This window comes from Hylobates moloch, unplaced genomic scaffold (assembly GCF_009828535.3).
Source record: "Hylobates moloch isolate HMO894 unplaced genomic scaffold, HMol_V3 SCAFFOLD_15, whole genome shotgun sequence".
NCBI lineage: Eukaryota > Metazoa > Chordata > Mammalia > Primates > Hylobatidae > Hylobates > Hylobates moloch.
Window position 1 is genome coordinate 69,367,207 of NW_026652290.1, and position 24,114 is coordinate 69,391,320.

Here is a 24,114-nt window from a genome sequence, read left to right on the forward strand (position 1 = left end):
GAAGTAAAGACAACTTTCCAGGAGCCTGCGCACTTAGCGGGGAGGGCAAACGTTTGAAAAACGTTTCTGATTGGTTAAAAAAGAACAGTGGACGAGGGCTGAGAAAAGAAGTGTAGCCATTGGCTGGAAGTCATGAACAGATTATCTGCGCTCTCTCTTCTGATACGTGCGTTGGAGTCAAGGTTTAGAAAACGCGCGGTAGCCGGGCGCGGTGGCTCACGCCTGTAATCCCAGCAGTTTGGGAGGCCGAGGCTTGCGGATCACCTGAGGTCAGGAGGTCGATACCAGCTTGGCCAACATGGTGAAACCTCGTCTCTACCAAAAATAGGAAAATTAGCCTGGCGTGGTGGCGCCGCCTGTAATCCCAGCTACTCGGGAGGCTGAGGCAAGAGAATCGCTTGAACCCGGGAAGGCGAGGTTGCAGTGAGCCACTGTAGAAAAAGCAAAAAGAAAAGGCTCAGTGAAAGAAAGAAGAAAGAAAGAAAAGAAAAAAGAAAAGGCTCAGTGAGGATCTGAGGTAACCGGGTCTCCACCTGACAGGGCTTCTGCGGCTGCAGTTCATCATTGTATCCCCAGCACCTCAGTCACAACCATTTTCAGACCATTGGCCCAGAGGCGTTTGTAATTAAAGGGTTGTCTGAAAATACAAAGCCGAGCTGTGTGAGACTTGCTGATTGTCTTACAGTCAGTTTGCATCTGTATCTTCAGGCGGGTCTTTAACCTCTTAGGCTTGGATAAAGATAACTAGAATTAGGAGCTTTTCAAGGGCAAGAGCAAAGTTAATACTCACTTAAATAAATGCCTTGGTAACCAAATCTTATTATAACTCCAACTCAGCATTTAGGTGGAGTCCATTGTGGAATGGGGTCTTCAGTGGTCATTGTGAAGGTGTTTGGAGTCCCAAAATATCTTCAGACAACCATATTTTTTTTACATAAATAGGATTATATGTACAGTTATGAATTTCTTTCTTATATCTTTATCTTTTAAAAATATAAATTTGTGCTTTCTTTGCAACCGCATAGTATTCCATAAACCATCCTTTAGTCTATTTTTATTTCGTGAATGTGCACAGAGTATCTTACCTGAATGCATAAAGATGATCATTATGTGCCTTTTTTTGTTTTGTTTTTTGAGACGGAGTCTCGCTCTGTCGCCCAGGCTGGAGTGCAGTGGCGCAATCTCGGCTCACTGCAAGCTCCGCCTCCCGGGTTCGCGCCATTCTCCTGCCTCAGCCTCCCGAGTAGCCGGGACCACAGGCGCCCGCCACCATGCCCGGCTAATTTTTTGTATTTTCAGTAGAGACAGGGTTTCACCGTGTTAGCCAGGATGGTCTCGATCTCCTGAGCTCGTGATCTGTCCGCCTCGGCCTCCCTATTTTAAATATTTTTTAAAAATAATCTTTGCCAATCTACTAGGTTAAAATGATAGCCCTCCCCCACCCACCTTTTTTTTTTCTCGAGACAGAGTCTCGCAATGTCACCCACGCTGGAGTGCAGTGGTGACATCTCGGCTCACTGCAACCTCCACCTCCCGGGTTCAAGAGATTCTCCTGCCTCAGCATTCCAAGGATCTGGGATTACAGGCGCCCGCCACCAAGCCTGGCTAATTTTTGTATTTTTAGTACAGGCAGGGTTTCACTATGTTGGCCAGGCTAGGCTGGTCTCAAACTCCTGACCTCAAGTGATCTGCCTACCTCGGCCTCCCAAAGCGCTGGGATTACAGGCATGAGCCACCACGCCCGGCCTCAACCACACTCATTGTTCAGCATTAAAGTCTTTCTTTGTCTTCTGTCTCTTCCAAATGCTTCTCAATTCCACCGGAAGCAGATAACTATGATGTAGGAGTTTTCCTTTCTTTTATTTTCTTAGCCTTGTTTCTAAATCTCTAAATCTAAATGGGCAATGTGGATTCCTTCAGGCTTGCAAGTTCTCTCATTTGTTTCAAAATATTTTATTATTTCATTTTCTCCTTAAAACAAAAGGCTTTTCTTTTTATTCATTGCTTGAGGTTATTGTAAGCAGGATGCTTACACAGATTTGAGATAATGTATTCGATACGCTTATCATAAAATAAACTCAGAAGAACAGCTTGCACACTCTTAGGGCAATGCATATGGATGCACTGGGGCAAGAGTAAGAAGATGGCATGGGTGTGTGTTACGCATAGGTCATTTAGCAGTGTTTTCAGTGTTTCACAGTAACGCAAAGCACGGTCATCTCTTGGAAAATCACAACTTATTTTGGCAATTTTATTACTCTTTTTACTGTTCCTACCACATAGGAACAAATTTTCATGTTAAAGATATGTATAACAGGCCGGGCGCGGTGGCTTATGCCTGTAATCCCAGCACTTTGAGAGGCCAAGGTGGGTGGATCACTTGAGGTCAGGAGTTTGAGACTAGCCTGCCCAACATGGCAAAACCTCCCCTCTACTAAAAATTAGCTCGGCGTGGTGATGGGCGCCTGTACTCTCAGCTAATCGGGAGGCTGAGGCAGGAGAATTGCTTGAACCTGGGAGACAGAGGTTGCAGTAAGCCGAGATTGCACCACTGTACTCCACCCTGGGCAACAGAGTGAGACTCTGTCTCCAAAAAAAAAAAAAGATACATGTAACAAAACTAAAATAGATGCACACACATAAATAAACATATCTATATACATAGTACACTACAGACATACACACACCAAGCACTTTTACCATAGGGTTGATAAAGGCTAGGATTACAGGCGTGAGCCACCGCGCCTGGCTGAGAACACATATTAAAAGTACTTGGGATTATGCTAGGTACTTAGTAAATGCTTAATACATATTAGATATTGTTATTATATGTAGTTTAGGTTTCTGTTTGCTTAAAAATTTGTAGCATGAATGTAAGGAACTATTCACTTTATTTTGCCTCTTCTTTCAATGACAAATCATTTGTGTTTTTTGCTGCAGCCCTAGGAAATCTCTTGCTTCTCCCCATCCCCTGTACTGATACTGAGTGTCTGCCCTACTAAAGGAATATAAAATTCAAATCGTAACCACATAACTGCATTTTCAAGGACCATGTGAATAACAATTATTCACATTTATGTAGTACTTTACAGTTTACAAAGAGATTACATCTATTTGACTTACAGCAAACTTGTGAGCTAAATAAAGATGATATTAAGATTTTCTCCCTCTTCTAGATGGTGTATTAGTTTGCTAGGACTGCTATAACAAATTACCACAGACTGGGTGGCTTGAGTGGCAGACATTTATTTTCCGAAAGTTCTGAAGTCTCTAAGTATCTGATCAAGTTGTTGGCAGGCTTGGTTTCCTTTGAGGCTTCTCGTCTGGGCTTGCAGATGGCTGTCTTCTCCCTGTGTCTATACTTGGTCTTACCCCTGTACAGCCTATGTACTAATCTCCTTTTCTTATAAGGACATCAGTCATATTGGATTAAGGCCCCCTAATAACCTCATTTTAACTTAATCACCTCTTTAAAAACCGTATCTCCAAATATGGCATTCTGAGGCACTGTGGACGCTAGCACTTCAGCATATGAATTTGAGGGTAACACAAATTCCACACATTAACAAATGGAAGAACTGAGTCTGTGAGGTCAAGTGCCTTGCCCAGGCTCAGAGCACAGTCAGTATTTGTTTTCTGTACTAGACACCTGAGCAACAAGAAAACTTCTAATTTTCACTTTCTAATATATCATGGAATGTTTTCCTCAATGAAGACACTTCTGCATAATCCTTTTTAATATTACCTGGTTTCCCATTGTGTGAACATAATTTATGTAAGCAATCCTGCATTGATCTAAGATGTTTCTTGCACTTTTTAAAAAAATATGTCTGGGAAACATAGCGAGACCTTGCCTCTGTAAAAGAAAAAAAAATTATCCAGGAGTGGTGGCGAGCACCTGTAGTCTCAGCTACTCAGGAGGCTGAGATGGGAAGATTGCTTGAACTCAGGAGTTCGAGGCTGCAGTGAGCTCTGATCACACCACTGTGCTCCAGCCTGGGCAACAGAGTGAGACCCCATCTTAAAATAATAATAATAACAACAATAATAATAATTCTACTATGAGCATCCTTGTAATTAAATATTTGCCACTAACTTTTATCATTTTGTGAAGATGAATTCCTAAGTAGAATTGTTGAGTCACACATTATGCGGCTTTTAAAGATACTTCTACTTACTTTTTTTAAGAGTAAGTATTGTACCTCCTACAATAATCATGGTTAAATGTTAAGTAGTTATCTTTTTTATAGTAATGTTTTACATTCATGAGTCTACACATCTATACACATGCACAGATATATCTCAGATAGTTTGGAGATTGCAAAATTAATCAAGGAAGGACTAGAGAAATTATTGTGAATTCTGGAGGAGGCTGACTCCTTAATTTCACGAGTGGATCTCCAACTCCAACACAATGTTTGGCACTGAAAAACCCTCGTTGAATATTTGATGAATATCTGAATGATAATCTAAGAATATAGTGCCTTACATTTGCCTAAAAATAATCTATTTATCTTTGCTGCCCCTGGGAGAGATGGTAAAGTTGTAACTACTGGCAAAACAGGATTTCATTTTGTTTTAACACTAACAAAACATGCTTACATTCTAGATCAAAGGGCTTAAAGTAACTATTAGAAATAGGCTTAAAAATACCCACACAATGGAAGTGTTATTTTAAAAAATAATTTATAGGCTGTATAGAACATCACTGATGAATTCAGCTTTCAAGAGCAGGAAAAAGGTCACTGCTTTAATCCTGTTAATTGCCTTTATTCTGGCTCTGAAATTTTAGAAGTTCTAAATTATAAGTTCATTGCAAATATTCTTATTTGATTATTTGGCTCATATAACGGCAAAGGAATACAGGAGGTTTCCATGGGTTGGCAAATAAATAATTACCTGTCATATTTTCAGATTCTCCCAATGAATTGTGACCTTTTTCATTGCATTTGCGAATGTAGCATCACAAAATTTCCATTGTTTTTTCAATTTTTTTGTTTTCTATTTCTCATAATCTGTAAAATATTCAGCAGCTCAATTTAAAATAGAGAAATAACAAAAACGCATTAAGCTTTCAAATTGCAGCTAAACACATTAATTTGGTGTAAAGTGCTGTAACCTAAAATCCTTTCTTTCTTTACTCATTGAGTGCATACTATGCTTGAAGCATTATGCTAAAAACATAGAACTACAGATGTGTTACATTCTAAATTCCAACTGTTTGACAATTTGCTTTTTGTTCAGGATAGAATGTGGTTTCTTCATCTCTAAATGTTTTGTGGGATTATTCCTGCTTTTTGACTTCCCTTTCTTTATTCATTAAGGTTTTCCCTGTTGTTTTATTATTTGATTTGTGTATAGGTAAATAATCATTCTGTCTGTATTACTTTCTTCTCTTCTCGTCTACCTTTTATTGCTTCCTGAGTTGACTCTTTCATGTGTCTTCCATTGTGTTTTCTCACCTATTTTCCTGGTTTTTTTTCCTTTTAAGTACTATATTAGTGATTTTGGGGAGGACAACTAACTTATGGAAAATGTTTATGTCTACCTTAGCTCTAATTCAAGCTCTCTTGAAGGCAGCTTTGACCTAAATTAATGGACTCTAAACTCTTTTGGTCAGATACTCCATCAGTAAAAAAATGTTTGAACACTCCCCCAATATATGAGTATATATTTATGTACAAATGATATACATATAGTATACATTTATGAATATAAATAATTATATAATGTATGATTTAAAAACAAAAGTTGACAATGGAAATTAACAAAGGATGAGATTACAATGTATATGTTGATGTTCGAATACTTTTTCTCTGAGCATCAATGGATCATCTTGTGCACCCACTGTGGAGGCCACTAGCTTGGGCTTTATCCTTGTCAGACAAGTAAGGAAGTCACTGAGTGTCTTATTTGCTCTAGTCCCTTTTAGAATATTCTGGGGAAAATGATGACGATAACTTCAAGATTCATATTTGGAACCCAGGACATTGAGCTTAACAGTAATATATGTGCATTGAATAAATCAAACATTACAGAACTATACAATGAAGAAAGTGAAAGTCTCCCATTATTCCTACTATCTAAAGAAAACCATTGTAATTGTTTGGTTATTGGCCTCCAAATTTTTTTTAAATGAACATATTAACATATATTATTATCTTCTTTGACCAAAATGTGGCCACTCTCATTTATATGAGTTGTTTCATTACTTAATTTTCCAAAGATATCTTTCTGTGTTGATAAAAAGAGATTGTTCTTTTAAAAGGATGCATGGGCCAGATGCAGTGGCTCATGCCTATAATCCCAGCATTTTGGGAGGCCAAGGCAGGCAGATCTCTCAAGCCCAGGAGTTCAAGACCAGCCTGGCAACATGGTGAAACCACCATGTCTACAAAAAACACAATAATTTCCCGGGCTTGGTGGCTCCTGCTTGTAGTCCCAGCTACTCGGGAGGCTAAGGTGGGATTTTTGCTTGAGCCTGGGAGGTCAAGGCTGCAGTGAGCTGTGACTGCACCAGTACACTCTGGCCTGGGTGACAGAGTGAGATCTTATCTCTAAAAACTAATAAATAAATTAATAAATAAAAGATGCATGTATTCCATTATATGATGTATCTTAACTTATTTAATAAGTACTTATTCATACTCATTCCCAATGTTTTGCTCTCATAAACAATGGTACAATAAACTTTCATGTACGTATATTTTTGCATTCTTCCCTGAGTGTTTTCATAAGATAAAAGTGGAATTCTGGGTGTAAGGATATGAAATGTTTTTGGAACGATAAAATTTTCCATTGGTATTACTTAATTGCCTTCCAAAAGATAGCAGTAATACCCTCCCCAAAAGATTGGCTGCTTATTTTCCCGCATCCTCTTTAGCGCTAAAAGCTATTAGTGTTTCAATGTTCTTTTTGGTCTTGAATAAAAAAAAAATTTTTAGTTGTTTTAATTTGCCTTTGTTTAGTTGTTAATGTGACTGAGGATTCTTTTATATATTGGTCACATATTTGTGGGAGCAATAATTTTTTGTTTTTTCTATTTTTAACTTTTCATCATGGAAATTTGCACGCATACACAAAAGAAATATCATGCTTTAAAAATTGTCAGCGTTTTTTGCCAAACCAAGACGTCATATTATTTTATATAGGAAGTAGGATTGGAAGATGTCATTTAATGCCCTTTTGACCCTGGCACTCATTCCTAATCCTTCGCTTTGCATAACAAGTTGTGAACTGTCTTGCTGCAGTGAAAACGTAGTTGCTGATTTAGATCACCAGAGGGCAGACCACGGGAAAAAAGGGAAAAAAGGAAAGAAAATCAACATCAACCGAGATCCTGCTTCAGTGTGACCCAGAGGTCTTAGGGAGCTTGCTCTCCCACTAATATTGGAGAGGAGGGGAGATTAATCAGAGGCGTTGTTTTAAACCATAGTAATGCATTTAATTATCCGATAGTAATATATTTAATTATCTGCGAGTAATGTATTTTATTATCAGATAAAATATCTGTATTTTCTCATGAATTTCTAATCATTCTTTTATGGCCTCCAAAAATAATGTTTTAATTAGAATTGCATCAAATTTGTAAGACGGTTAAAAAAAAAGGTCCTTATGATATTTATTTTTCCTGTTGAAGAATATGGTGTTTTCCCCATTTAAGCCTTCATTTGTATCTCTCAATCAGCATTGTAGTTTTGCTTATAAAGATCATGCATATCACTCATTTTGCTTGGGTGAGTTTATTTTACATGTATTCTAATGGGTTCTGATGATTTTACAGAAATATACTGATTTTGGCAGCATTAACATTTAATATCTTTTTTTTTTTTTTTGAGACAGAATCTCGCTCTGTCTCACAGGCTGGAGTGCAGTGGCATGATTTCGGCTCACTGCAAGCTCCGCCTCCCAGGTTCACGCCGTTCTCCTGCCTCAGCCTCCCTAGTAGCTGGGACTACAGGCACCCGCCACCACGCCTGGCTAATTTTTTGTATTTTTTAGTAGAGACGGGGTTTCACCGTGTTAGCCAGGATGGTCTCGATCTCCTGACCTCGTGATCCGCCCGCCTCAGCCTCCCAAAGTGCTGGGATTACAGGCATAAGCCACCATGCCTGGCCAATATCTGTGTTCTTTTATTAATTATAGTAGTTATGAGTTGATTCTTTTTAATTTTCTTGCTATGCAATCATATATTCTAAAATATATATATATATTTTTTTGCCCTTCCATTGTTTCTCTTTTTTCTGTTTCGTATTTTATTACAGTCACTAAAGATGATAAACAATGTGAAATGTTTAATAATGATGATAAAGAATGAATCTTTAGGCCAGGCACAGTGGCTCACACCCTATAATCCCAGCACTTTGGGAGGCCAAGGTGGGAGGATTGCTTCAGCCCAGAAGTTTCAGACCAGCCTGGGAAACATTTTGAGATCCTGTCCCTACAGAACATACAAATAAAATTAGCCATGCGTGGTGTGCATCTGTGGCCCCAGTTACTGGGGAGGCTGAGGTAGGTGGATCCCTTGAGCCCAGGAGGTGGAGGCTGCAGTGAACTGTGATTGCACCAGGGCACTCCAGCCTGGGTGTCAAAGGGAGACTCTGTCTCAAAAAAAAAAAAAAAAAAAAAAAAAAAAAAAAAAAAAAAAAAAAAAAAAAAGACAAAAGAATACATCTTTACCAGGTATAACTGACTTTTTAAAATTTGTAAGAAAGGCTGGGCATGGTGGCTCACGCCTATAATCCCAACACTTTGGGAAGCCGAGGCAGGTGGATCAGTTGAGGTCAGGAGTTCAAGATAAGCCTGGCCAACATGGTGAAACCCCGTATCTACTAAAAATAAAAAAATTTGCTAGGTGTGGTGGTGCAAGCCTGTAATCCCAGCTACTCAGGAGGCTGAGGCAGGAGGATCACTTGAACCTGGGAGGCAAGGGATGCAGTGAGTCGAGATTGTGCCACTGCATTCCAGCCTGGGTGACAAGAGCAAAACTTCGTCTCAAAAAAAAAAAAAGTAAGAAATACTCTTCATTGTGTTTATTTTAATTTTTTTTTCACCCAGCCTGGGCAACAGAGCAAGACTCTTTGTCTCAAAACAAAGAAAAAAAAAGTTTTCTTAGAGATGGGGGTCTCACTGTGTTACCCAGGGTGGTCTTGAAGTCCTGTGCTCAAGCAAATCTCCCACTTTGGCCTCCCAAAGTGCGGGGATTACAGACATAAGCCACCTTGCCCAGCCCAGGTTAAGGTTTTAATGTATTTTTGAACTGTTTGCTGGCATTTTAACTATTTTGTATCTAATATTTATAGTAGGATTTGTCTTACTAAAATTTTTTGGTGTATCACATCTTTATTGAATTACAGTGTCAGAGCTATGTTTAGCTCATAAAAGAACTAGATAATATACAATTATTTTCTCTTTTGTTCCAGAAAAATATTTAATGATTTTTATCCATGTCAGTATTATTTATATATTCCTAAGGCATTTCTGAAAAGAATGCTGTTTTTAAAATTTTAAAGTGGAAAATAAATAAATGCTTATATCACAGTAGAGACGTTTTATAATTCAAAACCCTTAACTGTTAATAGAGGTTATTTTTTTTCTACCCCAACATGTTAAAAAAGTGCCTACCAAACCCATTATAAAAGATTATTTCTGTCTGGGTGTGCTATGGGTTATACTATTACATAAAGCAGACAAAATCCTTTATTTTCCTCAGCTGTTCTGCTCAATCATGGAAAGAATAAAATGATGCCTAGTGATTCAGCATCTGAAATGTTATACCAAGTCAAAAGTTGCTGCATATTTACTTTTCACAAGAAGCTATTGCATTTCTTAGGTGCTGGAAGATAATAGCCACAATAAGCCATTACATTTCTTACTAGCTTATAGGTAATAAAATTCCAAGGAAGTCTTCCTTGGAAGAAAAAAGGCAGTAAAGAATTTGACCCTTGTTTTATCTAGTTGTGTATCTTGCCTCTAGAAGTAACTTTTCAAACCAGCAAGGCTGTGTTAATAAAGAAAACGAAAAGAAAAATAGAAGTAACTCATAGCATGGATAATTAAAAAGTAGTTGTGATAAACTTTCAGGTAAGTAATACTGATAAAGCTTAATTATAACCCTTTCATTCACAACTGGTCATACTCCATGACAGCATCAACAGAACTTTCTACCATGATGAAAATGTTCTATTTCTGCGTGTCCAATGTGTCTCTGTGTCCAGTGTGGCTCCTGAGAGCTTGAAATATGGCTTGTACAACTGAGAAACTGAATTTTCTTTTAATTTAATTTAATTAATTTATTTATTTTGAAACAGAGTCTTGCTCTGTTGCCCAGGCTGGAGTGCAATGGCACAGTTTCAGCTCACTGCAACCTCTGCCTTCTGGGTTCAAGCGATTCTCCTACCTCAGCCTCCTGAGTAGCTGGGATTACAGGTGTGCGCCACCATGCCTGGCTAATTTTTGTATTTTTTTTTTTTTTTTTTTGAGACGGATTCTCGCTCTGTCACCCAGGCTGGAGTGCAGTGGCACAATCTCGGCTCACTGCAAGCTCCTCCTCCCAGGTTCACGCCATTCTCCTGTCTCAGCCTCTCCGAGTAGCTGGGACTACAGGCGCCCGCCACCACGCCCGGCTAATTTTTTTTGTGTATTTTTAGTAGAGACGGGGTTTCACTGTGGTCTCGATCTCCTGACCTCGTGATCCGCCCGCCTCGGCCTCCCAAAGTGCTGGGATTACAAGCGTGAGCCACCGCGCCCGGCTAATTTTTGTATTTTTAATAGAGACAGGGTTTCACCATGTTGTCCAGGCTGGTCTTGAACTCCTGACCTCAGGTAATCCGCCCACCTCGGCCTCTCAAATTGCTGGGATTATAGGTGTGAGGCACCGTCCCGGCCTATTTAATTTTAATTAATTTAAATTTAAGTAGTCACACATGGCTAGTAGCTACCATATTAGACAGTGCAGCTTCAAAGTATGAAATTTACTCAGTATGAGTACATTAAAAACTCAGAATGTTTCACCATTAAACATGTCCTTACTATGCATAAATAATTTTCATTTCCAATATTTTGACAATTGAGAATCAGTATCAGTCTCTGCTCATGTCTCCAAAATTATTTATACTGGCATTTTAACAATTTGGTTTGACACTTACTTCCTATCTGAGCCTCCTGATTTTGCCATTCTGAGAAGGATATTTTTCCCACCTTTGGCATTTTGTTGCTGCTGTTTCCCTTTGTTAACATGCTTTTAGCTCTGTCTGTACTTTTGCATCTAATCCTACTGAATTTTTACTATTTTTTTAATAGGTGATTTGGTTTAAATACTGGACATGAGCATTTTGCCATGTATAAATTATGGATAATTATATCAAAAAATGGTCATGGGTAAGCAGGAGAATCACTTGAACACAGGAGGTGGAGGTTGCAGTGAGCCGAGATCATGCCTCTGCACTCCAGCATGGCAATAGAGCGAGACTCAGTCACAAAAAAAAAAAAAAGAAAGAAAGAAAGAAAGAAAAAGAAAAAGGAAAAAAAGAGTTTACCGGGCCAGGCATCCCAGCGCTTTGGGAGACTGCGAGTTATATCACATCTCCATGGATTCCCTGAAGATCTCATTCTCGTGGCTAGTTATCTCCTCCACTCTAGAATCTAAGGAATGGTTTACAACTATTTATGGGTTCTTGTGTCTAATCTTTAAATTGTATTCTATTTTGTTGAGCATCCAGGGACATATTAGTTAATTATTTAGTCCTGGCTGTCTTGTGATTTTAAAAAATGCCTTTGGCGGTCAGGTGCAGTGGATCAAGCCTGTAATCCCAGCACTTTGGGAAGCCCAGGTGGGCAGATCACTTGAGCCCAAGAGTTTGGGACCCTCCCAGGCAACACAGGGAAACCCTGCCTCTACAAAAAATACAAAAATTAGCTGAGCGTGGTGGCGTGCACCTATACTCCCAGCTACTTGGGAGGCTGAGGCAGGACAATCACTTGAACCCAGGTAGTGGAGGGTGCGGTGAGCCAAGATTGAGCCACTGCACTCCAGCCTGGGCGATAGAGCGAGACCTTGTCTCAAAAAAAAAAAAAAAAAAGTTTACAAAAAAAAATTTTAATGAGAACTGTAAGAATAGAATCAACACTTTAGTACTGAAATTACACCCATATCATTCAAAGATGAATCCATTGTACTAATCCATTACCATAATTATACTTTTTTTAAAACTCATTAAACTATGCACTTCAGTAAACACCAGTTTTACATGTAGTATCCACAACCATATCCATTATTACTGAAACTTTAAGATTTGGTGTTTATACTATTGTAACAATCCTGCATAAGTTGTTTCTTGTATTTCTATAGGAGTATAAATGTATATTTAAAACACATTCTGGTAACTTGTTAGCTCGCAAGTAGGGAAAAATACAAATTTTAAAAAGCCTTACAGGCCAGGCATGGTGGCTCATGCATGCAATCCCAACACTTTGGGAGGCTGAGGCAGGAGGGCAGGAGGATGGCTTGAGACCAGGAGTTTGAGACCAGCCTGGGTAACATAGCAAGTCAGCCCTCCCTCAGCCCCCACCACCGCTCGTCTCTACAAAAAAAATTATATAAAAATGTGCTTGGAGTGGTGGCATACACCTGTAGTCCCAGCTCCACAGGAGGCTGAGGAGGAAGGAAGGCCTGAGCTCAGAAGTTCAAGGCTGCAATGAGTGCAGTGAGCCATGATGGTGCCACTGCTTTCCACTCCGGGCAACAGAGCGAGAGCCTGTCTCAAAAAAAAAAGGATTTTGCTTTCAAATGACCTAATAGGAGAAAGGCATTATTTCAATGAGTTATCTTTTGATTAACAGATCTCAAAGTACCATTTTTAGAGAGGTTGGAGAGAGGTTAGACCAACCATTCATTTGATGCTGAAACTTCATCATTTAATAAATGAATTCATCATTTAAGTCATTGTCTTCAGTAGTTAGGAATAATGGTAGCTGCCTAAATATAAAAAAACAAAAGCTAAGCTAATTTTAAATGAAATTATATGTGACTGCAATCCAGCTATTGAAAATGTTGAAATATTGGACTGGCTGAATATGTAACAGTTCAAACTCAGGTTTTAAAATATATTCTTCTATCATGGAGAAAATTGCCTATTAAGATTTTTTTTTTGAGATGGGATCTTGCTCCGTTGCCCAGGCTGGAGTGCAGTGGTGTGATCTCAGCCCACTGCAGTCTCCTTCTGGGTTCAAGGGATTCTCATGCCTCAGCATCCCAAGTAGCTGGGATTACACGCATGCACCACCACACCTAGCTATTTTTTTGTATTTTTAGTAGAGGCAGGGTTTTGCCATGTTGGCCAGGCTGGTCTCTGACTCCTGACCTCAAATGATCCGCCCACCTCAGCCTCCCAAAGTGCTGGGATTACAAGCATGAGCCACCGTGCCTGGTCCCAATTCTTGATAAAACATAATCTTACTACCTTAATGCTCCTCTTTTTATTTATTTATTTATTCATTTATTTATTTATTTTTACTACGCTACTCATGGCATCTGAACCTCACCAATTTATAATTTATGATATAAAATTTCTGCTTGCATTTTTTGTAGAAAAATATTTTGTTAAAATAATAATGTGAACACAAAAAATAATGTAAAACATGAGCTAATCCTTGTTATTTTTGTATGTATTTTTTAAATTAATGTATTTTTTAAATTAATGTAGCCTGAGATTACATGCCTATAATCTCAGCACTTTGGGAGACCAAGGCAGGAGGATCATTGACTCCAGGAATTTGGGACCAGCCTGGGAAACAGTGTAATACCATGTCTCTACAAAAAATACAAAACATTAGCTGGGCCTGGTGGCACGTGCCTGTAGGTGCATGCCTGTACTCCCAGCTACTCAGCAGTCTGAGATGGGAGGATCACCTGAGCTGGGGAGTTCAAGGCTGCAGTGAGCTGTGAATGTGCCACTGCACTCCAGCCTGGATGACAAAGTGAGACCCTGTCTCAAAAAAAAAAAAAAAAAGTTAATGTTATGTTAAATCATTTTTTATGATAGCTGGGGACACTAGCTATTTTTACCTGTTTATTCTTTTTGATAAATTTCAGAATTATTTTGTCAAGTTCTCCCAAATTATTTTATTGGGATTTTGCTCTATGCATATTAATTAATTGGTGGGAGAACGACATTATTAAAATAGTAGTCTTCTAAAAATATGATATTGCTTTTCTTGTACCTTATACTTTTCAGAAAAATCTTCTGGTTTTCTTCATATTGGTGATATATTTTCCCTCAAAGTTCATTAACTAATTCACGTCTGCTGCTATTGTAAATTAGGATTCCTTTTTTTTTTTTTGAGACGGAGTCTCACTCTGTCGCCAGGCTGGAGTGCAGTGGCGCGATCTCGGCTCACTGCAAGCTCCGCCTCCCGGGTTCACGCCATTCTCCTGCCTCAGCCTCCCGAGTAGCTGGGACTACAGGCGCCCGCCACTACGCCCGGCTAATTTTTTGTAATTTTAGTAGAGACGGGGTTTCACTGTGTTAGCCAGGATGGTCTCAATCTCTTGACCTTGTGATCCGCCCGCCTCGGCCTCCCAAAGTGCTGGGATTACAGGCGTGAGCCACCGCGCCCAGCCAGGATTCCTTTTTAATTACTTATTTCAAACTGAGTATTTTTGGTACCTGTGAATGGCATTTAATTTATACATTAATATTTTATATGTACTATATATTTTTTATTTATGTTTTTTCCTTATTTATGTTTATTACCTTATTTCCAAACATTTTACTAAGCTTTTTTAGTCTCCCACAAAAAGGAAATTTTGTTTATTGTCCATTTGCTTAATCAAAAGTTATACTGACTTTTGGACTTTGGGGACTCAAGGGAAACGGTTGGGGGTGGTGAGGAAAAGACTGCAAACTGAGTACAGTGGCATAGTGCTTAGGTGATGGGTGCACCAAAATCTCAGAAATCACCACTAAAAAACTTATTCATGTAACCAAACACCACCTGTTCCCCAAAAACCTATGGAAATAAAAAACAAAAATAAAAATAAAGAGTTACACCTACTTTTTATGGTATGTTAATTAAAGTTTGAAACTCACTGGAGTTGTGAGCACTGGGGTTAGTTATCACATATAGACAAAGGGCTCTTGCCTGCAGAGTTAGAAGAACAGTAGGAAAACATTCCAGAAAATCTGTAAATCAATTAAGAAATAGTAATTTATGAATCTCTTAATTGATTTACAGATCAATTAAGAAATACATAATCAATTAAGAAAGACATAATTTCTGTATGTGTATGTGCACAGAGATTCAAGGGTGTATAGATTTCGTTACAGGAAGTCACCTTAAGAGTGTTCAATATCTATTGACATAAACTTCTGAAACTTTTAAAATCTTTTATATATTTTTAGTTATTGTTTTTGAGATGGGGTCTCACTATGTTGCCCAGGCTGGTCTTCAACTCCAGGGCTCAAGCAATCCTCCTACCTTGTCCTCCAAAGTGCTGGGATTACAGGCATGAGCCACTGCACCCCACCCAAATTCTGAAACTTTTGAAGAGGTTATTGGTATGTTGATGTTTGGGGAATAAATTAGGCATTTAATATTAATTGAATGAATGAAGAATTCAGTGAATGAATATATGTAGCACTTTGCTATGCCGAGAGGGTACAATGATAAGCGAAAACAGATCTAAGAGAGACAGAGACATTAAGTAAAGACCAAGGTAAATGCATCATCTGTCCTGGAGAAAAGAATTTGAGGAGCCCAGAAATTTTGGCAGCCACAGGCACCCTCCCCAATGTAGCCTTAACCACCCAGAGGAAATCTAACCCTAATGGACACTATTCCTTTTGGGGTTTCCCATCCAAGTCCCTGGTTTGTGAAACAAAAGCCAGAAATACTCCTACTGGACACAGTTGTCAAACAGATGACGACCTGGGTAGGAGAGCGCCTACACCATCACTCCACCTTCAGTTAGGTGCCTAAACCTTCTATTGCCTGACCAATTTCCTTCCTCACTTGCAAGTCGCTAAATATTCTCAACGACTTTTCAAGGAACCAGCAGAGCCTGAGACCTCAGTCAGGTATCCCTGAACAGCGGGTAACCTAGCTATTCGTACTGCCCAAAAGCCAAGGATGTCCACTGTTGCCCATAGCCACTTTCCAGGGTGCCCAAACCACACACTGGCTATGCCGTGTGCACCCCTGAAACAGGAGGCAAACTCCATGATCCATTGCATTTGGGTGGAGCCTCAAGTGTTCAGGACTAAGAACTGCATAAAATTTGCCTGATAACAGTTTGGAGGGAAGACTGGTTTCCTGAAAAGCATTACACTATTTTGACTTATAAACACCTTGGTTTCCCAAAGCTTTGGTAGTTTTCTGAATACTTTGGTCTATGATCAGCCAGTCAGTCCCAATCAGGAAAACAATAAACACTACATAATTCAAACGCAAAGGGATTTAATTCTGGGAATGGTTGCAAAGGCATTGGAAAGGCTAAAGGAGAAAGGGGAAGAAAGGAACGAACGCTGCCCAGAGATGAGAGAGCTGCTACCACTCTGAGGCTGGAGCCCTCTAGCTGCATTTGCTGCTGGAGGTTACGGTGTGGCCAGTGCCAATTCTCCATCTTCACAGAAGAGGCCCTATGTGGCCAGTGCTGAATTGGCCACTGAGACACCTCCACCACTGGTGCCAGATCAGAATGGTGTCTTTCCTCCCACCAGTAACTCTCATTGGCCAAACTTGTCTAGAAGCCAGTCGGTAAAGGATTCTGGGAAATGGAGTATACGGGCTTCCAGGCCCTGCAGTTATAAAACAGAGTGCAGAAAGGGAATGTGACATTGAGCCAAGAAATGTAACTGGTACAATAATATCAATCAGGCTGGGCATGGTGGCTCATGCCTGTAATTCCAGCACTCTGGGAGGCTGAGGCAGGCAGATCACTTAAGGCCAGGAGTTCGAGACCAGCCTGGCCAACGTGGTCTCTACTAAAAGTACAAAAATTAGCTGGGCATGGTAGCACATGCCTGTAATTCCAGCTACTAGGGAGACTGAGACAGAATTGCTCAAACCCAGGGAACAGAGGTTGCAGTGAGCCGAGATTGCGCCACTGCACCCCAGCCTGGGCAACAGAGCAAGACTCCATCTCAAAAAAAAATTAATTAAAAGAATGTTAAATAATTTTTAATCAGTTACATTTGATAGGAAATTACTTCTGAATGACTGAACAAATATAAAACATTAATCACTTCCCAGTCATTTCTTGGGAAATCTTACCGTTGAGGTTTATTAGGATGGTGATAATACACCTACTATGTGCCCACAAAAATTAAAAATTTTTTTAAAAAAGGATGGCAGTAACACAAGACCAAGATAGGTAGTTAAGGATGGATAAGAAATGGAAAAATGATGAAAGGCAGCATGGATTTTGAAAAAGACTCCATTTTTTCCAATTAGAAAGCATTTTGTCTTCAAAATTGAGGATGGGGGTAGAGGAGCAACAACTGAAACCTTTCCTTTTGTCTAAGTGGCAAGAGCCAATGAGATTCATAAGAAAAAAAAATCTAGCTTACTAATTATATGTAAAGTCTCCTTTATAATGGAAGAAGAGCAAGTCACCAAAAATACAAAAGCTAGATTAAATTAGCATCCTTCAATGTCTTTAGACAACAGAGTAAAACAGCATAAAAGATTAACTTCCTTTTCATATACCACTCAGGCAGATCCACAAGCATTTGTAAAAGGCTCACATTACCATCATTTGATACCTGATGTGGAATTTTTTAAAGCTTCTTTTTATTTCCTCCACCCTCACTCTGATTCATAAAGTGCTTCATTAGAGTTCACTGAGGTTTTGTGGTCGGAATTAAATGATTCAAAAATGAGTTAATTCCTATTTTGTTAGTTAGCATAAAAAGCATTCAATGAGCAATGCTGAGCAGAAGGATTGCACTAATGGTAAACATGCATAGATCATTTCAAAGATTGTCTGGAAAATTCTACTGTATAGTAGAGCACATTTAATTTTAAAAGATCTTATACACTTAAAACACTAGTTTTTAAAATAAGCTTTTCTCCTTTCCAGGGCATATGTGTATGTGCACAGACATCCTACATCTATAAGTATATTTTGTGAGATACTGTTCTGAAAGGCTGTTCCAGAGACTTTTTCCAGAATTATGAAACAGTTTAGAATTATAAAAGTTGGGATGGCTTTCTGGAACCTTTTTATTTTTTAAAAGCTGTCACTTGCTGTCATCATAAAATGCCTAATATTACCAATGGAAATTAATATTGATATAGTTATTAAAATGAGCTCATCTATGCATTTAAATTTTTCACTTGTGATAAAAGGAAGAATATTCCTGTTATATACTTTTCTTAAGTTTGTGCACAATTCTCTCTCAGTTCTCCTGGGTCCGAGGTAGTCAACCCATTTCACAGCTAAACCTAGGAAAATACCGGAGTTGTGAAAGCAATGGATTGAGTTACATTTGTGAAGCGTAAACTTTCCCCTCTCTCCTCTTAGAAGGGATAGGGCAAACATTCAAGACACATTCATGGAATGCTGCAATGGAGACTCCAAATGGGTGATTTCACAGGTGACCTGTCTTCAGTTCCACTCTGGCAGGATGCACAGGTGTGGCTGTGCTGATTGTTCAGATAATGAAACTTTTCCACATCCATTGTGATAGGCAGAATCGTGGCCTCCAAAAATGCCCATTCCTTAATCCTTTGAAATCTGTGAAAATGTTCCTTTACATGGCAAAAGGGACTTTGCAAATGGGGTTAAGGTTAAGGATCTTGAAATGGAGAGAGTACTCTGGATTATCCAGGTGGGCCCAATCTAATTACATGGATCCTTCAAAGTGGAGGACCTTTCCCAGCTGCAGTCAGAGGGAGTGATGTGACTATGGGAGACGGATCAGAGGGAGATGCAATGTTGCTGGCTTTGAAGACAGAGGAAATGGTCCATGAATCAAAGAATGTGGGCAACTTCTAGAAGCTGAACAAGGCAAGGAAACCTATTCTTCTTTAGCGCACCTGAAAAGTAATACAGCCATGTCAACACCTTCGTTTTAGATCAGTGAGACCTGTGCCTGACTTCTGACTTTAAAGAACTGTAAGATAATAAATTTATGTTATTTTAAACCACTAAGTTTGTGGTAATTCGTTACTGCAGCAATAGAAAACTGATACACCCATAAAGTCACTGCACCAACTCCCCCTAGTGCCTTGGCCATCCTGACCCTTCCCTTAGGACCCTCAGTCTAGCATAAAAGGAGTAACCCCTGGCATAGCAGGATTCCAGTATTGCAGCCAGCTTTTGTTCTGACTAGGCTATGACTAAGCATTACCAGTTGTGAAATATTTTGAGCATCACTTGATCACAGGGGGCAAAGTCAGCAACTTTCAAACTTTTTTTTTCCCTTCTGCACCTACAGTAAAATATACATTTTAACCTCAACCTAGGACACACACATATTATAGAAATAAGACTAACATATCATGAAACAGTACTTACCTACGTGCACTGCACAATGATATTTTGAAATTCTACTCTTTTCTATTTTTTGTCTTACAGGGGCCATGCTAATCTTCGCTGTATCATTCCAATTTTAGTATATGTGCCGCCAAAGGGAGCACCTTTTCTATTTTTTAATGTAAATTATAACCCGTTAAACTGATTTTATGATTTACCAGTAGGTTTCTATCCTCAAATGAAAAACACTGACCTAGATCGTGACAAGTCTATGGTGAAGATGTAGAGTGTCTGATACAGAATATTTTCCATTTTATTTTTTACAGAAGCATAAACATTTGTTCAGAATGTAAAGTATTTCTATATGTAACCATAATTCACTGTTGTTAAATATTATTTATTAATGTGCCAAATATGTATTTGCTTTCTCTCAGTGAATATCAAACCCATGACAGTTTGGAAATCAAGCCTAATTGTAAGAGAGTGGGACCACAGCAGGGAGATGGAATGCTCTAGAAACCATTTTTAAACAAATAGATATAGTCATTGGCTACATGTATTTTATGTTCTGTTTTCTATTACTCGATTTGTTTATTTCTGCTTTTGTTTTCAATACTTCCCTTTTTCTCACTTACATTTAAGAAATTACCCATTTTCTAGCCAAGCGCGGTGGCTCACTCCTGTAATCCCAGCACTTGGGAGGCCAAGGTGGGTGGATCACTTCAGGTCAGGAGTTCAAGACCAGCCTGGCCAACATGGTGAAACCCCACCTCTACTAAAAATACAAAATTTAGCTGGGCATGGTGGCACCCACCTGTAATCCCAGCTACTCGGGAGGCTGAGGCAGGAGAATCACTTGAATCTGGGAGGTGGAGTTTGCAGTGAGCTGAGATTATGCCATTGCACTCCAGCCTGGGCAACAGAGTGAGACTCCGTCTTAAAAAAAAAAAAAAATTATCCATTTTCTTTTATGGATTTTTAAAAGTTCATTTATTGCATGTCTCTTTGTTTCTTATTACTATTCGTAACTGCAGCATCATTTCAAGAACTTACACTTTGTTTCAGTATCCCCTTCGTTTAGTAGTCCTGGATATTTCCCCTACTTTCTTGGGAGTTTATGCATTTATAATTATGTTTGCTATAATGATAATGGAACTAGCTTTTCTGAGAGTTGGTAGCAAAAGGGTTTTATGCTTATGCTATATAATAGTTAGCTTTCCGTAGGTTATGTTGCAGAACAACAACAACAGCAACAAAAAACAAAATCACAGTGGCTTGACAATAACAAAGGTTAATTACTCATCCACTATACACAGTGGTTGTAGCTCTGTTCTAGGATCTTTATTCCAGGAGCAACCTCGACGCAGCACACACAGACCTCATGTCTGAACCACAAGATGTCTCTTTTTTTTTTTTTCCTAGATGGAGTCTTGCTCTGTCACCAGGCTGGAGTGCAGTGGCACAGTCCCGGCTCACTGCAACCTCTGCCTCCCAGGTTCAAGTGATTCTCCTGCCTCAGCCTCCCGAATAGCTGGGATTACAGGTGTGCACCACTACGCCCAGCTAATTTTTGTACTTTTAATAGAGATGGGGTTTCATCATGTTGGCCAGGATGGTCTTGATCTCTTGACCTTGTGATCTGCCCGCCTCGGCCTCCCAAAGTGCTGGGATTACAGGCGTGACCCACCACGCCCGTCTGACCAGATGTCTCTTAAAGCTTCTGCTTAGATGTGGGACATACATCACTTCTGCATACATTCCATAGGCAAAGCAAGTCATAAGGTTAACGTTGATGAAAATGGGTAAACATAATCCTTTTATAGGGAGGACAGCAAATAATAGGGAAAGATAACATACTCTATCCCATGTTATCCCCCATAATGCCGCAACCAGAAAGGTTTATCCTTTCATCTCTGTCAAATCAAAACTCTGTTGTTGGATTATATTTGAGATTTACCATTATAGCATTTATGTGTTCATTTGTAAATGTATCTTTAATCATGGTATAATGCTGCTTATCTTCCTAAATGCTTTTTGCTATAAAATCAACTGTGCTTATCATGTTTTTATAGGCCACACCAGGCTGTGGCTACTATAGGTTATAATAACACTAAGGGGACAGTATTTTTCTAGTTTCACCTATACCCACAGCAATGCAAAGCCTTGTCTTTCCCTCAAAATTAATTACATGTGCTTCTGCAAGGAGTGCCCTGGTGCCCAGGATTCTTCTTGGTACATATCCAGACTGGGGCCCTAGTCTGTTAGGACCACAGCAATGTTCTCTGTCACCTCCAGACCTCTACAGACCAGTGTTGCTTTGTACCTCTCACTTTTAGAGAATCCAGGGATTTCACTCTTTCTGAAGTAATGGCTGTCTCTCTTTAGGGATTTGGCCCAAGGCCCTAGTTGCTAGGACACAGTTGGATTAAAAATATGATAAATATACATTGTACCATACTGAAAATTACTTCTGACAACCAAATTTTATATTTGAATATACCCATTACCCTCTCCCTCTTCCTAGGGAGGGAGTTCTGCTGTTCATGCCCATAGGTCTTCTAATAACCGATCCCACCCAGGAACTTCTGTGAAAACTGATAAAATTTAAACTCCAGGCATAATGAATTGTAAGTAATTCCCCTTTCTTTGTTAAAATTTTCTTATCTTAAAACATTTTACCACAATAATTACATACATGAAAAAAACAATAATGTAATAGCGCTTGTAATGAAAAATAAAAAAGGTGTTCTACTGCCCCACCCTCTCCCACCCCTAATTGAACTTCTCAGAGGAAACCACTTTTAACTGTTGCTATTTCATGGTTTTCTCTTTCTCGTTTTTTTGTTTGTTTGTTTTGTTTTTTGTTTTTTAAACAGACGGAATCTTGCTGTATTGCCCAGGTTGGAGTGCAGTGGCCATTCACAGGCACCATGATAGCTCACTGCAGCCTTGAGCTCCTGGACTGAAGCAATCCTGTCTCAGGCTTCCAATTAGTTGGGACTACAAGTATGTGCCATCAGAACTTCCTACCAAGGCTTTTTGATGGCTACTTCTCTAATTCTAAACAATGGGCCTTTACTACTATTTCTTGATTTACTGGTAAACACTGTAGTAGATGAGATTAATTCCCATCTTTTCATGTTCTCCCTCTTCCTCCAGCTATCTGCGCTTATACTGTTATTTTCACATTACAAAGGTTAATATAACCACATTTAAGTTTTTTCTGTTTTGTTTTTAGGCCATTGCTAAAAATTGAGGCCGGGCACGGTGGTGCACGCCTGTAATCCCAGCACTTTGAGAGGCCGAGGTGGGATGATCACAAGGTCAGGAGATCGAGACCATCCTGGCTAACACGGTGAAACCCCTTCTGTACTAAACATACAAAAAATTAGCTGGGCGTGGTGGCGGGTGCCAGTAGTCCCAGCTACTTGGGAGGCTGAGGCAAAAGAATGGCATGAACCCAGGAGGCGGAGCTTGCAGTGAGCCGAGATCGCGCCACTGCACTCCAGCCTGGGCGACAGAGCGAGACTCTGTCTCAAAAAAAAAAAAAAAAAATTGAAAACCACTAACAATCATTGACACATTGTAACTATGTAAATATTATTGACAGAAGAATTAGATACTAGTATTTTATTCTCCTCTCCACAGGGAGTCTACAGGTACTCTAAAAGACTATTCAAGTTTAAGATTACAGAGTTTTAAATTTACGAGAAAAAAACAAACCACCCCTTCAAAACGTGGGCAAAGGATATGAACAGACAGTTCTCAAAAGGAGACATTTATGTGGCCAAGAAACATACAAAAAAAAGCTCAACATCACTGATCACTAGAGAAATGCAAATCAAAACCACAATGAGATACCATCTCACACCAGTCAGAATGGCGACTTTTTAAAATTTTTATTTATTTATTTTTTTGAGACAGAGTCTCGCTTAGTTGCCCAGGCTGGAGTGCAATGGTGCAATCTCAGCTCACTGCAAACTCTGCCTCCTGGGCTCAAGTCATTCTCCTGCCTCAGCCTCCCAAGTAGCTGGGATTATAGGCGCTTGCCACCACACCTGGCTAATTTTTGTATTTTTAGTAGAGATGGGGTTTCACCATGTCGGTGAGGCTGGTCTTGAACTCCTGACCTCAGGCGATCCACCCACCTCGGCTTCCCAAAGTGCTGGGATTACAGGTGTGAGCCACCACACGTGGCCAGAATGGCAATTATTAAAAAGTCAAGAAACAACAGATGCTGGCAAGGCTGTGGAGAAATGGGAATACTTTTACATTGTTGGTGGGAATGTAAATTAGTTTAAGCATTGTGGAAGACAGTGTGGCAATTCCTCAAGGATCTAGAACCAGAAATACCATTTGACCCAACAATCGCATTACTGGCACCCACCACCATACCGAGCTAATTTTTTGTATTTTTATCAGAGATGGGGTTTCACCATGTTGGCCAGGCTGGTCTTGAACTCCTGACCTCAGGTGATCTGCCCACCTCGGCCTCCCAAAGTCCTAGGATTACAGGCGTGAGCCACCGTGCTCGGTAACATGGCAATTTTCGATATTGCCATGATGCTACCACATAAAAAAGGTGATACTAATTTACATTACCACTATCAGTTCAGATGACTACATATTTTCTCAAT

The 24,114-nt window shown here is 39.5% G+C and overlaps 1 protein-coding gene and 1 non-coding gene across 2 annotated transcripts in view; one reads left to right on the plus strand and one right to left on the minus strand.

Moving 5' to 3' along the window:
* Nucleotides 1-39: 39 nt before the first annotated feature.
* Nucleotides 40-24,114, plus strand: part of CCDC88A (coiled-coil domain containing 88A) — a 225,316-nt gene continuing 201,241 nt past the window's right edge. Inside the window, exon 1 of the mRNA XM_058429136.1 lies at nucleotides 40-517. The gene's annotated coding sequence lies outside the window, so the exon portion shown is untranslated. The remainder of the gene's footprint in view (nucleotides 518-24,114) is intronic.
* Nucleotides 19,538-19,641, minus strand: LOC116484333 (U6 spliceosomal RNA). The gene has a single exon (XR_004252515.1). It is a non-coding gene; the product is annotated as a U6 spliceosomal RNA (small nuclear RNA).